The following is a 19,943-nucleotide window of genomic DNA, read 5'->3' as shown; positions in this document are numbered from 1 at the left end:
AAGCAACAGATAATGCTGACTGCTGTCAGAGATTCAATGTATTCAAAAACAGGCAGCCAGTACAGCAATTCCCTGCATCTCCTTGGAGTCTTGTGGGTTTCCAGAGAAAATCCCATAAATCACTTAAATCAGCCTTTCACTGTCTTTTTCTCTAAATTAGTAAAACTTCACATACTCTGAAATCTTCTCTGAAAAGCTATCTTTCCTTCCTGGCCTTTGCCTTTCCGTTTCCATCTCTGTTGGGAGCTACTTATTATTTCATTTCTAACTATGCTGGAGCACAGTGTATGGTGAGGTGCTGAACAGCTTCCCCTCCCACTGGGATGGATGTCACAAGAAGCACAACAGAGGTTCCCAGCACCTTGCAAGCTTGGGCCTTCCCTTAAAAAAATTTACCAGAGAATGGTTTGTATGAAAGACATCAGTGATGTAAAATAAGGTTTCATTGTTCCGCTTTTTTCATCACATTCTGTAGCTACCCATTATGAATAATGAAAGAGGTTATAAAAGACTAATAAATATTCAAAACTTATAATACAGGGAAATAATTCAAAGTATAACAGAATGGCTGTGCTTTGTACGCCTTTTCTTTATATAAGACCACGTTCCAAAGGAGGACAACAGAACGCTTTCACCAAGGACTGTGCAGGAACTGGACTGGAAGATGCAGAACTTCAATTTCTGCAAAACAAGAAATGGAGGCAATGTGTGTGCTGACAGACAATATGGTTCTACCTTCTATAACAGCATAAAAATCACAAGAGAAACATAAAAAGGGATACCACATAAGAAATAATTCAACTGACTGCTACTTACCGGACCCTAGTGGAGATCAATACAGGGAAAGAAACCCCAATGCCAGAAATACCTTTTCCCTCGTGATACAGAGACTCCAAAAACTCCCAAATATGTTGCAAACAATTTAATTAATCAAAAGAACATGAAGGCCAGTACAGTTCTCTAAATGAGAGTTTTCCTTGGATACAAGTAAATGCTTAAACACTAATCAGTAATGCTAATTCTGGTAACGGTACTCCAATTTTTAACAATCATCTATGACAACTCATGTTTACCTTGCACATAAACCCAGCATCTCGACTCTTCTAAGTACGCCTTAAAACTCACGTTACGTTACGCTACGTAACGTTACGTTAAAACTCACAGGAAGTCCACTCATTAGCATAGGAGTGTGACTACTGATCCCTGAAAGCTAACCTGAAGGGAAAGTGTGAAAACACATGTAATTGGAGCCTTGGGACACTTGATGATTACAAAAAGAATGTAACAGATAACAGCTGTAAGGGATCATCCAGCTTGCCCATTTTATTACCCAGAGTCAGGACTGGTCCTGGTTTAGCTATTTCTCACAGACTGTTTCCTCTGTTGTTAAAATCCTTTAGAAATGGAGCTCCATTCCACAAGCCCCAAACACAATCTTTCAGTACATCACTCCCCTTACTGTTCAATGGGTTTTCTGAGCACTCGGTCTAAATTCCCTGCTCTGAAGTTCAGAGTTGCATTTCCTCAGTAGAACACCACTTTTTCTATCAATATTTTACAATCTCCAGTACATATTACACCCTAATCTTGTCTTCTTCAGAGTGCATAGACCCAGATCTTTCAGTGCTTTCTGTTCCCTTATATTTTCTAAATAATTTTTATGGGTCTTCTCCTGATTATCTTCAACTACACCTGTCTTCAAATACCCGAAGCTCATGACAGTGATCCAGCACAAGCCTCATCACTGTTTTGGAGACTGGAAGAGGTTCGAATTTATTATTCAAAGCATGCCAGTTTATACCACATGAGAAAAAAATATGAGATGCCTTTCTCAACAACTAACAGTTGCCAAATGTCCCTGTCCTTAGTGAATTTCAGTTATTTTTTCCTTTCAGCTCTCAACAGCCATTCTCAGCTGTGACCCTCACAGTACATAGTGCACATCTAAGCTGCACTAACAATTATGTTGTTTGAAAAAGGACATCACACATTCCTGGAAAGCCACATTTATCCTCCAACCGTGTTCAAACTTGAATGGTAAGATTTCAGCGATTTCTTCAGCTAATTCTTCTAAGGTTCAACCTACTTGAAAACATCTCATTTATAAAGGCAGTCATTGATACAGTCTTTCCTTACTTTAGCTTAAATACAGAACACTAACATTTTCATGAAGTCACCTAAAACTTCATATAAAACCTGGCCAACTTTTTGGTTTAGTTGTTAAAGAGAATTCTAATCATGTCCCTGTCAAAAGATAAACGAAAATCAAAGTTGTGCTGAATAGGGAATTGTGTAAAGTAGCAGAGCAAATAAATGACCGAATAAAAACTTCCATAATTCCAGTACTTATAATAGATGTGAAAAGCCTCTACTTTGCCAAAAAGTAAAGCTGAACTCTTTTAGCAGCATCCATGTAGGTCTTGAAACAAAATGAACTCTAAGTTTTACATTTTGTTTCATGTTTCCTTATTTCATAGAATCATAGAAAGGTTTGGGTTGCAAGGGACCTTTAATATCATCTAGTTCCAACCTCCCTGCTATAGGCAGGCACATCTCCCTCTAGACCAGGTTGCTCGAAGCCTCATCCAGCCTGGCCTTGAAGGCCTTCAGGGTGGGAGCATCCACAGCCTCTCTGGGCAACCTGTTCCAGTGTCTCACCACCCTCACAGTAAAGAATTTCTTCCTGATATCTAGTCTAAATCTACCCTCTTCCAGTTTAAAACCATTGCCCCTCCTCCTGTCACTACATGCCCATACAAACAGTCCATCCCCAGCTTTCCTTTAGGCCCCCTCCAAGTATCGGAAGGCTGCTGTGAAGTCTCCTTGGAGCCTTCTTTTCTCCAGGCTGAAGTGCTGCAGCTCTCACAGCCTGTCCTTACAGGGGAGGTGCTCCAGACCTCCGGTCATCTCTGTGGATGATTATTTATTGTTGCACTTTGCAAACTGACCTCAAAGACTCTACTGCTTATTCTGTCTGAATCTAAAAGTGTGTGTAAGAAACATTTAAATGACAAATGCTGTGTTGTTGTGTTTCGGGTTTTTTGGTTGGTTTTTTTTTTTTTTTTTTTTTTTTTTTTTTTTTTTTTTTTTTTTTTTTTTTTTTAAGTTCAAAGAGGAAATAGAAGTACTGGCTGCTTTTGGAACTGATTATCAGACAGATTAACTTTGTTTCCTGATCAGTAACTGAAAATACTTCTGGCAATGCTCAGATATGGACAGAAAACTACAGCTTTTTTCAATAAGAAAAGCAAGTCTGCATTACACAGTTTGCATCTATATGGTCCAAATGACTTTTCCAGGCTTTAGGACCTGCACGTTCTTTGCCAATAATGGGGAAAATTTGCCCACCCCACTCACTATCCTCATCTTCCAGAGAAAACAGAAAAATCAATAAAAAGTTAGATTTGACATAAAAGTCTACAGGTTCAATCATGTATATATGTGGAGTGTTGTCTCTGCAGTTCCAAAAGGCAGAGAAAGATAATACAATCTGACACACAGGTCATGAGGGACAAAAGTAGGCTGAGAAATATGGCTGGAGAGACATGTATGGAGGAGAACTGGTTCCTCCTCCTTGTTTTAATGAGCTCCTCTTTCCATCCAGCTCTACTTGCACTGCATTACTGCAGCAACTATAAGAAACTCTCCCAAATTATCTGTGGGAATGGGTGAGCAGCAGGAAGCACCAGTGTCACCTCCCTGAGTTCCAAGAAATCATCATGGACTGCTGCAAGAGAGATCAGACATACACCAGAGCCCAATTAATCCTGCAGACAAAGAGGCCTTTGCTGTCAGGAGATGCCACACAGGTCCTCAGCCACCTTCTCTTGAAACATGCTCCCAATTCATGGTACTATGACAAAAGACTTGGGTTATTTTGTGTTATTTTCTTTTTGGGACAAAAAGCTTTGGCAAAGCTACCACAAGAGTAATATTCATCCCAGGAATGATCACTTTTTTTTTTTGCAGAAAGTTGCTGTGGCAACATACAAAGCTCCTCAGTATGCAGCCAACTGGACTACTGAAGGTCTTTAGACCAAAGGATCACTCATTCTGAAAGACAGAGTTAACAAACACTGCTCTTCCCTTTAATTAAACTAAAGCATAACTCCTAAGATCTCTGACAACTGTGTGATGGTCCATCCTACAGAAAGTAGTTGCATCCTCATCAAATATGAAGAGAAAAAAACAGCTGCAACAAGCAGGCTAAATCTTCTCTATTAAAACCATTTGGGAGATGCTATAAATCCAACATCCTCAAATAAAAAAGATATTTATGAAACGTTACAAAATAAAGCATGGTTTCATCTATTACCTCATGCTTAATACAAAAAAAATCAACTTTATTATTTATGTACTATCTACAGTTCCTCTTTTTGAAATAGATATCCTGAGCAGAATTAGATTATTTTAGGCTGTTGTATTTGATAACCAGCAAATTTCGCTTCCTGCTATGTACCTTAATGCCACAGCTAAAAGAAATTCTATTACTTTTTGATTTCTTTATCCTGTTTAGCAAATAGTTGAACCATAGCTATGCTATCTTAAGTGCCAAACGGCACTTTGGCATGAAGTGCCAAACTATGTCACAAAGTGCCAAAATTAGATTTACTTAATTTCTCTTCACTGAAATGGTCAAATACAGGTCTGAGTTTCTTAGTGCTTAACCTTAATATTCTAAAGCACCCAAATCTTTCTCTTGCACTGCCTTCAAGAACTCAACAGGGGCCAGGCACTAGCATCAATGGTCCTAACCAGATGAGCACGAAAGATGAAAAGACACATGCAGAATTGCACTTGTATGGTAATAGAGCCATTACCCAACAACATCCACTGATTTCCTGCAGGGTTTATAATAGATCTGGCTATTTACCTTCTGCCTTTAGTGACCGCCTCATAGAAAACAGCATTAGCTTGCTCTGTTGTGCTTCATGAATCACACCGAGGTGGCTGTAATTGCGTGTCTGCTGGCAGGAAGCTAAATAGCAACAACGAATGGAGACAATAACATGGGAAGGGAGCATATCACTGACTGTGTGTACGAGTGAATGCATAAATCTGGTTTAAGACCACAAAATTTCCTGCATTTCATTCTTGCTGGAAGGTACAAGCACAGAGATAGAAAGCCCATGCTCATGACACGTAGGATGCACAAACAAACGACTGCTGCTCTGAGCTCCTCAGGGAGAGGTGGGTGGGTGACAGCACACACTTGAAGGAGGGGGTACTGTAAAACCTTTTGGGAGGGGCTGGCTTTTGTCTAACAGACGCGAAAAGATCCTCTCTGTACTATAATAAGAACATTTCTAAAGCACTTTTCACTGCCATATTTTGCAGTTGGTTTATGTATAATCAAAGAATTTTAGGATGTTATAATCACAAAATAAACAAGAGAGTTAGACAAAGCAGACTACGATAACAAAAGAGAGCAAATAGAAAGCTTACCCCTATGCTGGGCTCGCTCACAAAACACCAGTAAAGGCAATCTCCAGAAGAGATCCTTCCCTACTGGTAGCCAGCTCTTAAATAGGTCTAGGAGGGGTGAAGCCTGGCTCCACCCCTTCCAGCAGCACAGGAGAATTGCCTTCACCTGTGCTCCTCTGGCTGACTCATGGCTCACCTCAGGTCATCAATCAGAGGTTCAGGCCGTAACTCAGCAGCTCCCATACAGTTTGAAAGAGCAGAAGGAATCCAAACTACCACCATTTCCACTATTAAAGCACGGTAAGGCCAATTTGTTACTTCGGAAAGCAGAAAGCAAACTGTTACTTGAATATTATCAAAATACTTACTGCCTGGTCCTGGGAGAACATGGCTATTTTCATTCCATTTCCATTTGTTTGAAGTGTCAACTTCAAACAAAAAAATACAAAGATATCTAATTCCGTGTTAAAAACACTAAGGAGCTTTCTTTGACACTGCACAAATTGCATGGGACACAATGCAGTTGTGACTCTCATTGAACCCTAACAATTCTTTCCTCCTTGAATCCACAAGTAGATTCTTAAGAACAACAAAGATGTACCAAAGAGTCAAAGCACTCCCAATGAAAGTAAAAGCAAAACCACTAATAATAAAACTCAAATAACACAGAGCGGTAAGCAGATTTCTAGTGAGTTTTGCAAAGAGTTCCAAATAATTATTTCTAGGCTAAAGCTTATCAGACTAAAAGCCTCAAGCAGTACAACTGACATAGAAGGGAATATACGATGCTTCTTACAGAGTTACACGGCTTTGATTAACTGAAACATGCTCATGCTAGAATTTAATGAGTTAAAAGCTCCGCCTTATGTAGTGAAAATACTACATGCTGTATTATCATCTTTTTTCTTTTCTAATAGAGCTCCCGTGAGGAGTACAGAGGCTCCTAAACTTTGAAGAAGCATGAAACAGTCTCAATGTATTCTCATTCAGGCTGTCAAGAGATGTAAGGCACTGGCTGTTAATATTTCAGATTGCTCTTTGGTTTGCTAAATGACATTCTTTCAATTTTCAAGGCAAATACAATAAATGTCCCCACCAAAGAAAGTAACAGTGAATATGCCAGAGAAATCAGGAATTTAAATGAAGGAGGACCATTCAATAAGCTCCTGCTGTTTACTTTTAGCGAAAATGTAATAATGGAACTTAAAAATATTCAAAGGCACAAGCACTGTATCTCAAGAAGGGAGAGAGAAGAAAAAGGAGAAAGACTGAAACTGCGTACACACCCTGTGAAGGTATGTATATAAATACCTTTATGTAGGCATGCAAGTGCATGGATACATACATATGTATGTGACTATACGCGTAAGTACACACACAGACATACACGGACATCCTCTCCTTTAGGTACATGCATTAGTCAAAGCAAGAAGTACTGAAACAGCTCAAAGATGGAATGAGATGAGACGACTTCCTCTCATCAGTTCTGTTGTCTAATCTCATAGCATCTTTGGGTTATCTTTCATCCAATCAAAGCTCCATTTCTGTATCCTGAAAGCATAACTATCTTAAGAACTGGCTACATCTGATGCACATGATGGGATTATACATGGAATAGTTCTATTTTTGGTGTTTAAAAAAAAAAAAAAACCACCACGCCCAGGCTATCACATCCACCACACAGTGTGAAAAACCACCCACGAAACAGAATCTAGTTACCTAAATAAATCAGCAGGCACTTCTTAAATGACTCACCACTTACATGTATTAGCTTGTGGGCAGACTTATGCAAAATGGGCAAAACGAAGACCACTACCCAGGTGCAAGGTTTAACAACCATGCAACATACAAAATGCAAGAAGATGAAGAAGGGGAGGTACTACTCATTTAGATTGTGTACAGAAAAAATAACCAAATTCTATCCTCTCTTGAACTCTTTCAAGTAAATGTTAGCTATTTGTCCCTCCATCCTGTTCTGCAAAAGGGAAGGAACTGGTTCTGCTTTCTAAAGTGATACAGAGCAAACACAGAGACAGCAAAGACAGATAATTTACCTTTCACAAATCCAAGAAAATGCCAGTTACATCTAACCAAATGGAGAAAGCATTCGAAGTTATAACATTTTAATCACACATCTATATAAGCTTCCAAAGGCAAACATTACACTGAAATACAAAGGGTTAATTCTGAACTGCAGTAAGTGCCAGAACATTTATTCACATCTCTATTTCCAAGAAGCGCTGGTTCTTGCACTGAAGTCTTCAGAAACCAAGCTTATCTACTGATAGCGATACTTCAGCTGCCCAAGTCCAACACCGAACACCCACTGTTCCTTTTAACAGCTTAAAACATAAAATAGGACTTCCCACCACTCACACAGTGGTGCAGCAAGTTATATGCTCTCACAGCAAGCAGTCAGAAATCAAACATTTTAAAACGTAGCGAAGGAAGAGCCACCCAACAACCATGTAGTGGTTAAAAAACTTCATTGAGATCTTCTGACATCCCACAGCCAGTGGCAGCGTAACACTTGAGATCTTAAAAGATACATCTTTTTTTGTTTGAGCCTTCTCTAGCTGACTTGCTTACTATTTTTCTTTCAGCAGCAACAGCAATGAACACCAGGGAGCTTCACAGATTCGTTGCAGCCTACAAAACTTCCAATTCCCTCCCTGCTATATTTCTCTTTCCATCTATTTCTCCTTTCCTGGCATAACTCCCATCTTTTCCCCTTCCTTCTCCTCTATTTTATTAAGAACACTTTGATGTTCTTTCCACATTTCTGGCGAATTTTCATTACAGATTTAACAGGATATAACAGAATTAACACCCAACTCTGCAAATTTTAAAATCAGCAAACACGAACCATAGCAAAGGAGCTGCAAAAAGCACAAATAATATCCTCGGAATAGTACAAAAGGCATGCCTTAGTAAATTCTAAATTACCTACATCTTGCTAGACAAAAAAAAGTAGAATTAGCGTTTCAAAGCTTTCCAGTTTGCTGGAAATATCCTGCTGTCAATAAAACCCTGCACGTGCTGGCTCTTCAAGGAGTTAAAAAGCAGAAAGGTTATTACATCAATCTACATATTTCCATCCAAACCAACTGAGAGCAGACTTGAAATTATTGGGGTTTTTCTTAATCAAGCACAGATGAACAAAGTAGGCTGCATGCATTATATTAGGAATTTTTTCCATATTCACTAGATAATTAGTAACTATAAATCTGATTGAAGTCTAGTTTTCAAGCTGAAAAATGACAAGAGGATTTCAAAACATTTGGAGAAGAGGGTGGAGAAAGAAGTCAACAGCAGTAATTGACACTGAATATGTGCACTATGATTTGATGTACATTTTGCACAACACACTGAAAATTATAATTAAAATCAGAGATTTTAACATAGACAATAAGAGAAAACTGCCATCGAAGTGTTACATAAAGGAGGTTTTTCCCCAATTCACAAGATAGTTACTGCAAATTTCAGGTACATGTTGAATAACCGGACATTACAGAGGACACTGAGACATCTGCACTTATAAATTCAACCTTCAACACAGAGGTCCGAATGCAATGACATACTAGTAACCTTGGGGAGAACGGTTTGGATTTATCAAGATAGCTCTCACTCACCAAGCCAACCTGTGCAACAGAGAACTGATAGTCTCCAGGGAAACCAAAATCCTCCTGGCAGGTCATGGCTATATGTATTTCATACATAGCACTTCACTGCATATACACAAAAAAGTATAGATAGCTTCAAAACGCTTGAAGGCTTTATTCAAAAGTAACCTGGTGATTTCGGTTCCTTTTCACATTAAATCTCCAGTATTTCACATGCATTTTCCCCTTCTGTTGTAACAGCTATTTTCAGTCTATCCTGTAAAACCCTATTCAGAATGATGCTGTGTGCCAAGTTTGTTTGATTTTTTTTTAAAAGCTTGAAATGGATTTTTTCCAATCCTGTGACTAAAGACCATATATTAACCTGTTTCAGATGCTCTCAATTCTTGCTTGCATCAACTAATAACATTCTTTTGCTTCAAAAGCAACAGTACATACTAAGCACTTAATACTTTAAATTAGCATAAGTAAAGTATAGTAGTGACTTTGATCTTTTTATCTTTTTCTTGGCTTAGAATATTTGATTTTTTTTAGATAAAGAGATGACATTTCCTATTTATGTACTTTTTCGTTTGGAACAGAACATCAAGTTTAACTTTTCAGGGCTCCTTTGGTGCTTTTTTAAATCAAATCTCTTCATTTTGGTAATCTTGTAGTTTTTCTACAGAAGTCGGTTAAATTGTTTTCAGCTTTCCTGGCAAAACTAAATCAATGTCACAGCAGCTAAAGCATGCGACACGCATTGTTTAACTAAGAAAGCCGTGGTACTTGAAGGTATATTCTCAATTAGATTTTTGCCCCAGATTTGGTTATGTTGGGTAAGAAACTGCAACATGATGAAATTCAATACAAACAGGAGATAGGTGAGACATAGAAACTGAATGCAAAGAAAAAGAAGATGCCAAGTGTTTGGATTTCTTTTTTAAATACCATTCCTTAATGATGTTAAGATAAACACTTCTGTGGGCACCTCCACTCAGAAAACACAAGACATGTTAGACTATAAACAGAAAAAAAATGGCCCTATCTAACCCCATCCTGACACACATAACCCATAGAGTTTCCCAGGAAAACCCTCAGGTTTTAAAAATGAATAAAAAGTAATTTAGGTCTGTCTTCTTTTCCAATTGTTATGCATGTTTGGGAACTCCAATGCAAAACATTCTCCAGAAAATATTTACCATTCCTCTCAGCATTCCATCCCCACACTCCTATTTTTTTCATCTAACTCTACTGAAGTTGGGAATATTCTCCCATCAGTGAAAATGTTAATACTTCTGTTAGGAACAACAGAACTTCATGGTAAGAAGCTGCTTCTGCAGCTGAGCAGGATTTAAATTTCACTGTAGATCTCATATCGCCGTCACAGCAGCTGCTCCCAAGACCAACATGTAGCTGCACATGGACACCTCCGTCTCTGAGCAGCACCAACAGGACCAATCCCATAGGATCTTAAGCTGTCCAGGTACCTGCAGGAGAACGGGTCTCAAGAGGAAGATCCTATGATCCAATCCTCGCTGTTTACAAATGTCCCAGGAAATGCTCTCTGCTAAAGCACACTTTATGTGCAAAGATTTGAGCGGGAATGTACAGAATTGAAGGATGGCAGTGATTCACACAAAGCAACCTCCCCATGAGCTCCTGATTAACTTGGCATGGGGAAGAGGCACATGTTACCTCATCTGTGATCCTCAGAAAAACCACACAAACTAATTCCAGAAGATATACAGCTAAAAGAAACAAGTGGATTAATGATTTTGCAACGTGTTAGACGATCATGTCCTTTAGAAATGGGATCGGGAGGGTTACACCTGCACCAAAGACAACCTGTTTTAGAGGCCGTGCGTAATGGGAGTGACCAGCTCCACCAGTACACACAGCTGGTTATACATCAGATGAAAATCAGTTCAGAAAATAACACTTTTTGTTGAAACAAGTTTTTGCTCCCCGAATCAGTGCTATTATACGAATTCCTACATAAGCCATTCCCAATGAGAAGCACAACGAATGAAAAGCGATTCCCACTGGTGAGTCTTTTGTTCTCCAACTCCTCTACTGCTGTAGCCTCAAATATACCTTCTTTGCCAAGCATTCAGCTCACCCCACAGATTCTCTGAGCTGGAGAGAAGGCAGCACTGTTGTGGATATGAAGCCACAAGCACTGGATCCCTGGCAAGCGAGCTGTTGCTGAGGTGAATGGATGGGGCTGAGTGCTCCTCACCTTTTTTTGTCTAATGAAGATTTCTGTCCTGTACCATTTGGGAGCTGGAAGTAACAGAATTGTCTTTTAAAAGTCCTAGCAAGCTGGTTTTAAACTGACCTAGGAAAAACATTCAGAAACAAAGCAGAAAAACCAACCACACTACCACCTCCAAACCCTTTGAATTAAAAATAACAATAATAATAAAACCCTTCAAAAGTAAGGACCTGAAAGCAAAATCTTGCAGAAAGCACTATGGGACACTGCCTAGAACCAGCAGTGTATTTAGAAGTGATAAGGCTTTCACAGAGTAATGCAAACGACTTGCAAGCAATAGCTCACCACTGGCACCTAAACGAAGCATGTCACTGCCAAACACACCACATCACTTCAACTTGGCAAGAAGGCTTGAGAGAAAGCCAAAGAGTAGTGGAAAAGGCTGTTAAAAGTTAACAAAGCACTTCCCAAAAGTACTATTTTGTTTTTTTAAGCAAGTCTGCTAGGGCATGGGTGATGGATTTACTACAGGAAAAAGTTTTTCTTGGCAAAAACGCCTTGCTTTTTTTGCTTAGAGCAAATTTTCCTGTCACTCTCTAGAATCTGAACTCCTACTCCCTTGCTTCAGAAAAATGTGGCCTGTTTCTGTTTTATGTGAAGAATTCCCACACAGTGATACTGATAGCATGCGAATCTATTGTTTAATATGGGTCATGGGAAAATGGACACAAAATCAACTATCACTGGAATGGAACAACTAAAGTAGGATTATAGTAATTTATTTTTTATCTTGCAATAAGATAATTGTTGCAATTCTTTTGAAAAATATCAAAGCATTTCCCCCAGTGCTTATGAGAAAGCGTTTTTATCTTTATTTCAGTAAAAGCACATTTAAAGCACTTGCTTTAACTTCAAAGCCACCAAAGAATGAGTTAATGAAGTTACTACAGCCTAACCTCAAAGTAGTAAGTGCATGCAATGGTGATGTAAAAGATGCCCTATCCAACACAGACAGGATTCTTTGGCGGTAGAAAGATGGCAATTATAAGGCATTATGAAGACAACCTAGAGATCTAAACCTTTCTTTGCACCCTGGACAGGTTCCCTTTCAGGTGGTCAGTGACACCAAAAGAAATAGTTTCACAAATCTCACCCATACCATAATAAATACAGAAGTAAATAAACAGGTCAAATCCTCAGTTCCTGATGTAAGGAAGATAAAATATATTCCAAGAGTGGCACGGTAGTGGATGAAAATCCGTATTTATTTGCCAACACAGAACACCAGAACTGCTCGCTATTGTTCTTGCTTGCCGCTGCTAGCACAGACAGCACCTCAGGAACATTCCTGTGACTGTGCAGAGCGCAGTGTCTGTGCCATGGCCAATACCGTTTTCTCACTGTTCCTAACCCAAGGAGAGGTCATAAGTGGCCTCAAGGGGGGTCTAACTTCTAATTGTGTGCCAGCTGATACACAAGGTGCTGTTGCCTCCATGCATTACAAGGTGTATTCTGCAAAATAGAGAATCAGTCACTTCTAGAACCTGTCAGGTCAAGAAGAGCCAGACCTGTTACTTTCTTAATAACAAAATGCCACTGGTAAAAATGGTCTCCTCACACGGCTAGGATCCTTAAATAATGACTAAGACTGATTTAAAAAAAATGCAAAGAGGGGTCTGAGTTTCCAACAGCAGTTCTGGAAGGGTTCAGTGGAAATATCTGCTGAGGAGCGGACCAATCTTTCCCCAGAATTTACCGTAACAAAAAAACAAACAAACAACAAAGCCCACAAGGAGTGCAAAAATACAGCTTGACAACAAAGTCTCAGAATTATAAAGTATTTCATTCTTTCTCTTTATTCAAGAGTGAACACATGGTGAAGAACAATGAAAATAATCCCACAGAATACGTACAATTTTATCTATTTGATCATTTGAAAGGCTTCATCAAGGCATTCAACCCAGCTGGAAGAACTGGGTAGAAGAAGGACTGCAGAGAAAGGCAGATGCTCCATCGGAACTGAGCGTCCCTCGGTAAATAAACAACATAAACAAAAAAAACAAAACAAAACAAAAAAAATCCCCCACAATTCTGACACAGTTCCAAACTCTACGAGACAATAACATAACAAAAGAACATTTATTCTGTCACTCTTTTCGTTCTTTTGTTCTGTGAATTCAGATAAAAGTAGATGCTTTTTTTTTTTTCCCTTTGGCTTACTAATAATCTGTGCAATAATTGCCAGTGAATTAACCCATGCAATTTAGCACTATTTGTCAATTCTTCTATCAGTTATAATTAAGAAGTTTAGGAAAAAAATGTTCAAATAAAAGAACACCAATAAAGGGCTTAGCAACCAAGGAACTACAGCACAAGACTGATGTTTATTTATATTTCCCCAGTAACCATGTCTTGGCTTATCTCTAACTTTATCAAAATTCCATCTATTCATTTGTAAACCTCATATCACATTCTCTTTTAGATTTAAGGCCTTTTATCAATTCATTTGGAAACATATGGCATCTTTAGGACTTCTCACATCCTTGACGTCTTTAATATTTTATGTACCATGTAGCATGCGGAAGCTTCTGTATTCTCAGAAAGAGATGAACTCTTTCAACTGATGACTGAGACAGGTAATATTACTGAGATAGGTAATATTTTTGCAGTTCTTAACTCATCTGATGACTGTCAAGCCTGTCTTTAGAGCATTGATCAAGAGCCACAGCTCACAGCAAAGGCTTAATGAGATTCTCCTCTTCTTGAAAAGGACTGTTTTTCAGCAAGTCTGCAGCTAATCAGTGCAAGTCTCAAGTTGAGAGCATGATTATTGGGGGGGAAGGGGCAGGGAGAAGGAAAGGAAGGAAGCTGAGAGTCCTTTACAATTTTAACTATACAATGCTCCATTTATATGAAAAAGCAGGCTTTGGGGGAAAAAAAAAAAAAAAAAAAAAAAAAAAAAACCGAAGGAAAGAAAAAGAAAACAATTGGCTGGGAAGCCTTAAACTTGCAGGTTTTGTACAAGACCTTACTACAGTGCCAGGGTTACCATTCACCACTAAGAGCCATGTCAGTTACATATATTGACTGAGTAAGCAGTGGACTCAGCTGAAAACTCCTGCATGCCATCTTGCATCTGGGAAACCCCCAGTACATTGCTGCTGATCTTAAGTTTATCACAGTACAGAGTGTCACAAATACCAAGTCATTTGCAAAAGCATGACTGTAGACATTAGCCAAGAGTTTACTGGGCATACACTTATGTCACAGGAAGTAAGTTGCAATTTTATGCAGTAATTATGATACCTGGACTCTTCTCAAGTGCAGGATATCCCCATTTTGTATGACAACAGTAAGACAAAACTAAATCACTAAGACTTGTGTTAATGCTCATGCTACACGGCAAAAAAATGTAACACGTGCTAGGGTTTTGCCATACCTCAACTATTACCAGAGAAGCTTGTTTGAGAAGTAAAAACAAGACTAGCACAGTGCTCAGTAAATGCCAGTACATTCGTGTCCTCCACACAAACAATGGAAATTTTTCCAGACTGCCTCATCACTTAAACAGAAAAATGCAGAGGAGTTGGACTCGACAATCTCTTGAGGTCCATTCCAAACCCTGCAATTCTGTGATTCTATGAATGCAATCTGGAGGCTGAATCAATCTTTATCAGCTTTGTAATATTAAGAGTGTAAGACAGCAATTTTCAAACAGGACTTCACCAAGATATTACACTGGATAGATCTGACATTGCTGCAGACTGACCATGAACTGGTAAACAAAGGTTGCATGTACCTGGAACTCACTCAACAATAAACTGATGTTTACTAATGGAACTAATGTTAACTAATGGAAAAAGGTGCGTTATGGCAGGCCCAGATGAGATGTTTACTTGGCAGTACATTTGCATATTATACAGACGGAATACTTATTAGGCTACATAATACACATACATGTAGGCACTGAAAAGCAAAAGAGAAATGATGGTCTTATGCAGATAATAATTACCATGGATATTTTCTCTATACAAAGTCAAGGTAAAGAAAATGCGGGTCAGGCATTCACACAAAATCCATGGAAATGCCTAAGAAGACTAGCTTCGAGTACAATTAACACTTGAAACGCAATTATTCAAGTCTGCAAGCTACATTATTTTGCTGAGTGCAATATTCATAACCTTAATTTAAATTGTAGTCACAATTACGCTTGTTGCTAAAGCAACAATTCTACCTATTTACAGAACTCGACAAAGAAGATGAGAAATTCTGCCACTTCCATGCACAACCGAGGCAACAGATTTAAACCATTAAATGTTTTCAGGTTATCCTACAGACAGAATACAAATCGAATGCTGAACTTCCCTAAAATTGATGCCATTTTTAGGTTTTAAAGTAACCTTTCACTGTTCAGTAATAAAACAAGTCTAATACACTCACAAGTTGTTTTTCATTACATTTTCAGATTTAAGAACAAAACAAGTTATTGTGAAAGATCCAAAAGGGGTCTGAACCCAGAAACACAGGTCGCCTTCTTCAGTACAAGACCGTGTGCATGCATACAATTCTATGGGTCTTATTCATGCAGGATCAACAGCAAGATGACAGCCACACTCTGGGTTTCACTTGTATTAACTCAACATGAAGCATACCTCCAGCAACAGAAGACTCTCAAAAGTGAAAACCCATGCAACATCACATCTTCTCTTGTTACTTAATCAAATGATATCTGTCCCTCCATTTTTACCATCACCCATCACCCTCAAGGTTTTGCAGTTCATCTGTTCAACTTCACCTGTCTTTTAATATTCTTTCTATATTTTATCTGCTCTACTTCCCCTTGATGCCCCCTCCTCCCCCCCCTTCCTGAACACCTTGGCACCTTTTTCACCACCCTCCATTTTACAACACAACCTTTCCTCCTGCTGTCCTTTCTTCAGAATGACACCTGTCACTCAGAAGATCCAGCCAGTCCCACACAGGGCATTAAGGAAACAACACAACTTGTCAGCCTGTACCAAGGGAAGCCAAAGCTTCTCAGGGATGAGCTAACTCAGTGACATTATCTGGAGCTGCACACGTGATGAATGCCTCTAGGCACAAGAGGACTAACTGTCACGTAAAGTCCTCTTAAACTTCCTGACAGAGATTGATGCTGCTGTGAGGCCCATGTTCACGGAAGGATGTTGGGTACTGACTTGCTTTTACTCCCCATTTCAGCATGCAGCACAATGTACGATGTTATCCCATCATGCCTAAATTGGGCTCTGCCAATGGGTATTCACTCCAGCTAATCTTCTGAACATGCCAGCCCACTTAAGAAAGTTCTTGTTGTAGGCTTTGGCAACACCTCATCATTCTTCTTCTCGCCTTTGTCCAGAAGCCCCAGATCCCACTTTCCCTCCTTTGATTATTAATTATAATTATAGCACTTATTAATTATAGTATTAATTATAACTTTTGAGCCCTGCTGCCCTTCTCCAACATTACTGTCAGCTGGTGGTTTTGCTCAAACTCTTTGGCTGATACATTCTTACGTAGCTGCAGGTGTACCTTCCGCTCACCTCTTTCAGTGGAGGAGCCTAAGGCTATAGACTTCCCAAACTCCTGCATGTTCTATGGTGCAGCAAAAGGAAAACTATGGCAGGGAGCCTGGGCTAGGGAAGTAGAAGACCATCACAAGGCTGATACAGTTTTTGGTTGCTGTATTTTCCTGAGAAAGAGGACAGAGGCAGTTTCTAGGATTGAAGGATTCTGGCTATAAAGATGTTCTGGAGCAGGTACATGAGATAACGTGAGCTGAGTGCAGGCAGTCTGCCAGCCAGATGACAGGACACAGCCCTGCTCTGAACAGCCAGAAGTCTAAGAGGACTGACAGTCTGCAAAGCATAGCAGGGAAGGGACAGACTCTTCCAGGGAGGGAGACATGCTACTGAGAATAGGGGAGCACTGCTCTCTTATTCTGCAGGACTTGATCTGCTTGCACTGCTTCCCACACCCTTAATTGTGTCTCCTCTCCAAGTCAGGGAAATAGGACAGATTTTTTCACTCTTCCCTTCATCTGTTCTCGTCATTTTTCAGAAGAGCAAGGCAAAAGCATATGCTACCTCACTCATTCTTTCTCCTGCATAGTGTACTGCAGATACTTTTCAGCTATGCTTTTCCCTCATTCCCAATCAATAAACTGTGAGGTTTCCTGAGGGCCACTGAGATAGCAGTCAAAGGCATCTTTAAACAGTGAGTCAGTCTCCTCCAGACACTCAGCTCTGCTGTGCATCCATGCAAAGAGAGAATCTGGAAAATGGCACGGAAAGCTTGATCTTGACTTTACCCACTACAGATGTGCCTCCCTCCTCAAACCAGTTAGCCACAGATCAATAGGTACAATAATCATGAGACTACATAGTGACAGCCATACCTTTGATACCTTTGGCAGCAGGTTTGGACTCTAAAAGTTCCATCCAGAGTGGCAAAGTCATGGCAGCAGCTTTGAACAACAGCAAGTTCATGCCAATAAACCAGCCTCAGCACAGAGAACCAACAACTAGCCTCATCAGTGCAACCTTGTGTCCCATACCCATGCCCTCCAGTGGATCAAGGGCAGAGCACACACAAGAATGAAAACCTCAAGAAAGTAAAGAACAACCCATATCTTCCTTCTGAGACAACAGACGTAAAGGATAGCGTCAGCTCATCTGGTGCATGCTGACAAAGCTGCAGGAGGATGCCCACTGTTCCATTATCAACACCATCTTTGGCCAGTGGGAAAAAACGTCTGGTAGCACGCGTGAAAAAGCAGGAAGAGAAATGAACACAGAATAGAAGTAAGAAATAAAATTAAACTGGCTTCTGCATGTGAAATCTCTATACAAGCATCACTGGCAGAGACAATGACAAGGTGTTGTCATTTGCATGAAGAAGAGGTGGGACAAAAGGGCACCTGTCTCAGAAGAAGGGCCTTGCGGACATTTCCTTGCTTTAAGGCACATCAGTGGGATGTTCCATTTACAGGAGCAAACCATCTCTTGTCCAAAGAAAAATCCTCAAAATGCCATTAAGCATTTTAAGAAGCAACTGCCCCAGTCTGGCAGAAAACTCCTTTTGCACTACAGCTATATTAAGATATACTCAGTCGGATAATGACCAGTACTGAGCCATGCAGACACACCAAGAAACTGCCAATGTGAAATAGCTGAACGTCCACAGTCTCTGTGACAACAGAGATTCTTTACTCTTCAGATAGGAAGATTAGAAAAATGAATGCAAACAGAAACAATCCCTCACAATCAAAATACATCTGCTCAGCACTTTCTTTTCAGTACAATTAAGAAAGGTAAAGAATAGCTGACACCAGCAATTCTTGTTTTCTCTCAAAGAGGTATCCTTCACTCAGGGTAAACAATTCCAAATCTTTCATCCGTGTGAGTTTTTAGAAAAACAGCAACACTTATTTACAAAGTAAATCACAAAGAACTCTATTAAAATTAAAATATTACACAGATTTTGTATACCATGTTATATCTTGCTGACATCAAGGAATTTGCAGTAACCAAGTCATAGAGAGACTGAACAAATTACTACAGAGATCATGCCTAATCACTTCTTTCCCATAGTAAAGCCATGAGACATTTACTATTTAAAGTTACAAGTCATTATGTGATCTCCTGTTCTAGTTAAACACAGGGGAAGTTTTGTTTCTGGGAAAAAAAGGATTAGGCCTGACTTAAAGAATTTCGTCACTTGTACAGAAACGCCTGTCTACCAGCATTGAAGACTGCCAAATCTGGCTCCTTGGCTCTTGAGCAGCATCAGGAGATGAAAAACACATGAAGACTGGAAAAATGTGCAAAGCCAGAGGCAAAAGAAAAGACAAGGCCACTCAGAACAATCATGTGCAATTCCATAGCTGCTGCTAGGATGGAAAAGCTTTTTGGAAGTTCAGAGCTCTTTTTAAATAGATCTGCAACTATTTTTCCATTATGTGAGTAAATTACAATTAACATTCATTTACGTATGACGTATGGTATGTATCTATTGTAAGAATTCAGTAATTACATCCAGCTAGCAGAGTAGATACAATCAACAACTGCACTGTAAGAATGGAGTACTGTAGCTACCCATTTTCACATCTAAGAATGGATAAAGACTAGGAAAGTTAACACAAACATGGCTATTTCAGCACCCATATTTTTTCCACAGTGGAACACACATGAATAGAAAACATCTTGCAGATATTCCTTCCCTCCCTCCCATTCTGCATTTGCCCACACCAACTGTCCAGCCAGATGTACAGAATCAAAGTGGAGAAAATGACCATTCCATAGCTTGGTGGAGCGGTAAGGTGATGGGATGAGATTCTATGGACGCATCTAAAGTAAATCTTCTTTTTTCTAATCACAATCTGAAAGTACTGGTCCAAAATACATAATATGCACATTCTTCAACATATCTGAGATTTCTAATGCAATTACTATATTGTATCTAACTTCCCAGCTCACATATTTTAATGCAAAATAGCAGTACCCCAGTTCAGCTGAGACTTCGAAAGATAAAGCCATACCCACAACTCTTTTTTCTATTCAAAACTAGGTGAAAGGTACAGATTTTTTGCGGGTATGTAGCTACTGAAAATAGGGGCTCAGACAATTAATTCATAAGCAAAAAGTCACTGGCATCATTTATCTGGACTTCAGTAAGGC

The 19,943-nt window shown here is 39.4% G+C and overlaps 1 protein-coding gene across 1 annotated transcript in view; it reads right to left on the bottom strand.

Annotated features, from left to right (window-relative positions):
- Positions 1-19,943, bottom strand: part of RFTN1 (raftlin, lipid raft linker 1) — a gene marked incomplete at both ends in the record, with an annotated part of 83,765 nt that overhangs the window by 55,998 nt on the left and 7,824 nt on the right. The window lies entirely within an intron of this gene.

This window comes from Tetrao urogallus (genome assembly GCF_951394365.1).
Source record: "Tetrao urogallus genome assembly, chromosome: 7".
NCBI lineage: Eukaryota > Metazoa > Chordata > Aves > Galliformes > Phasianidae > Tetrao > Tetrao urogallus.
Note: the sequence above shows the minus strand (reverse complement) of the source record. Positions and strands in the feature narration are given on the sequence as shown.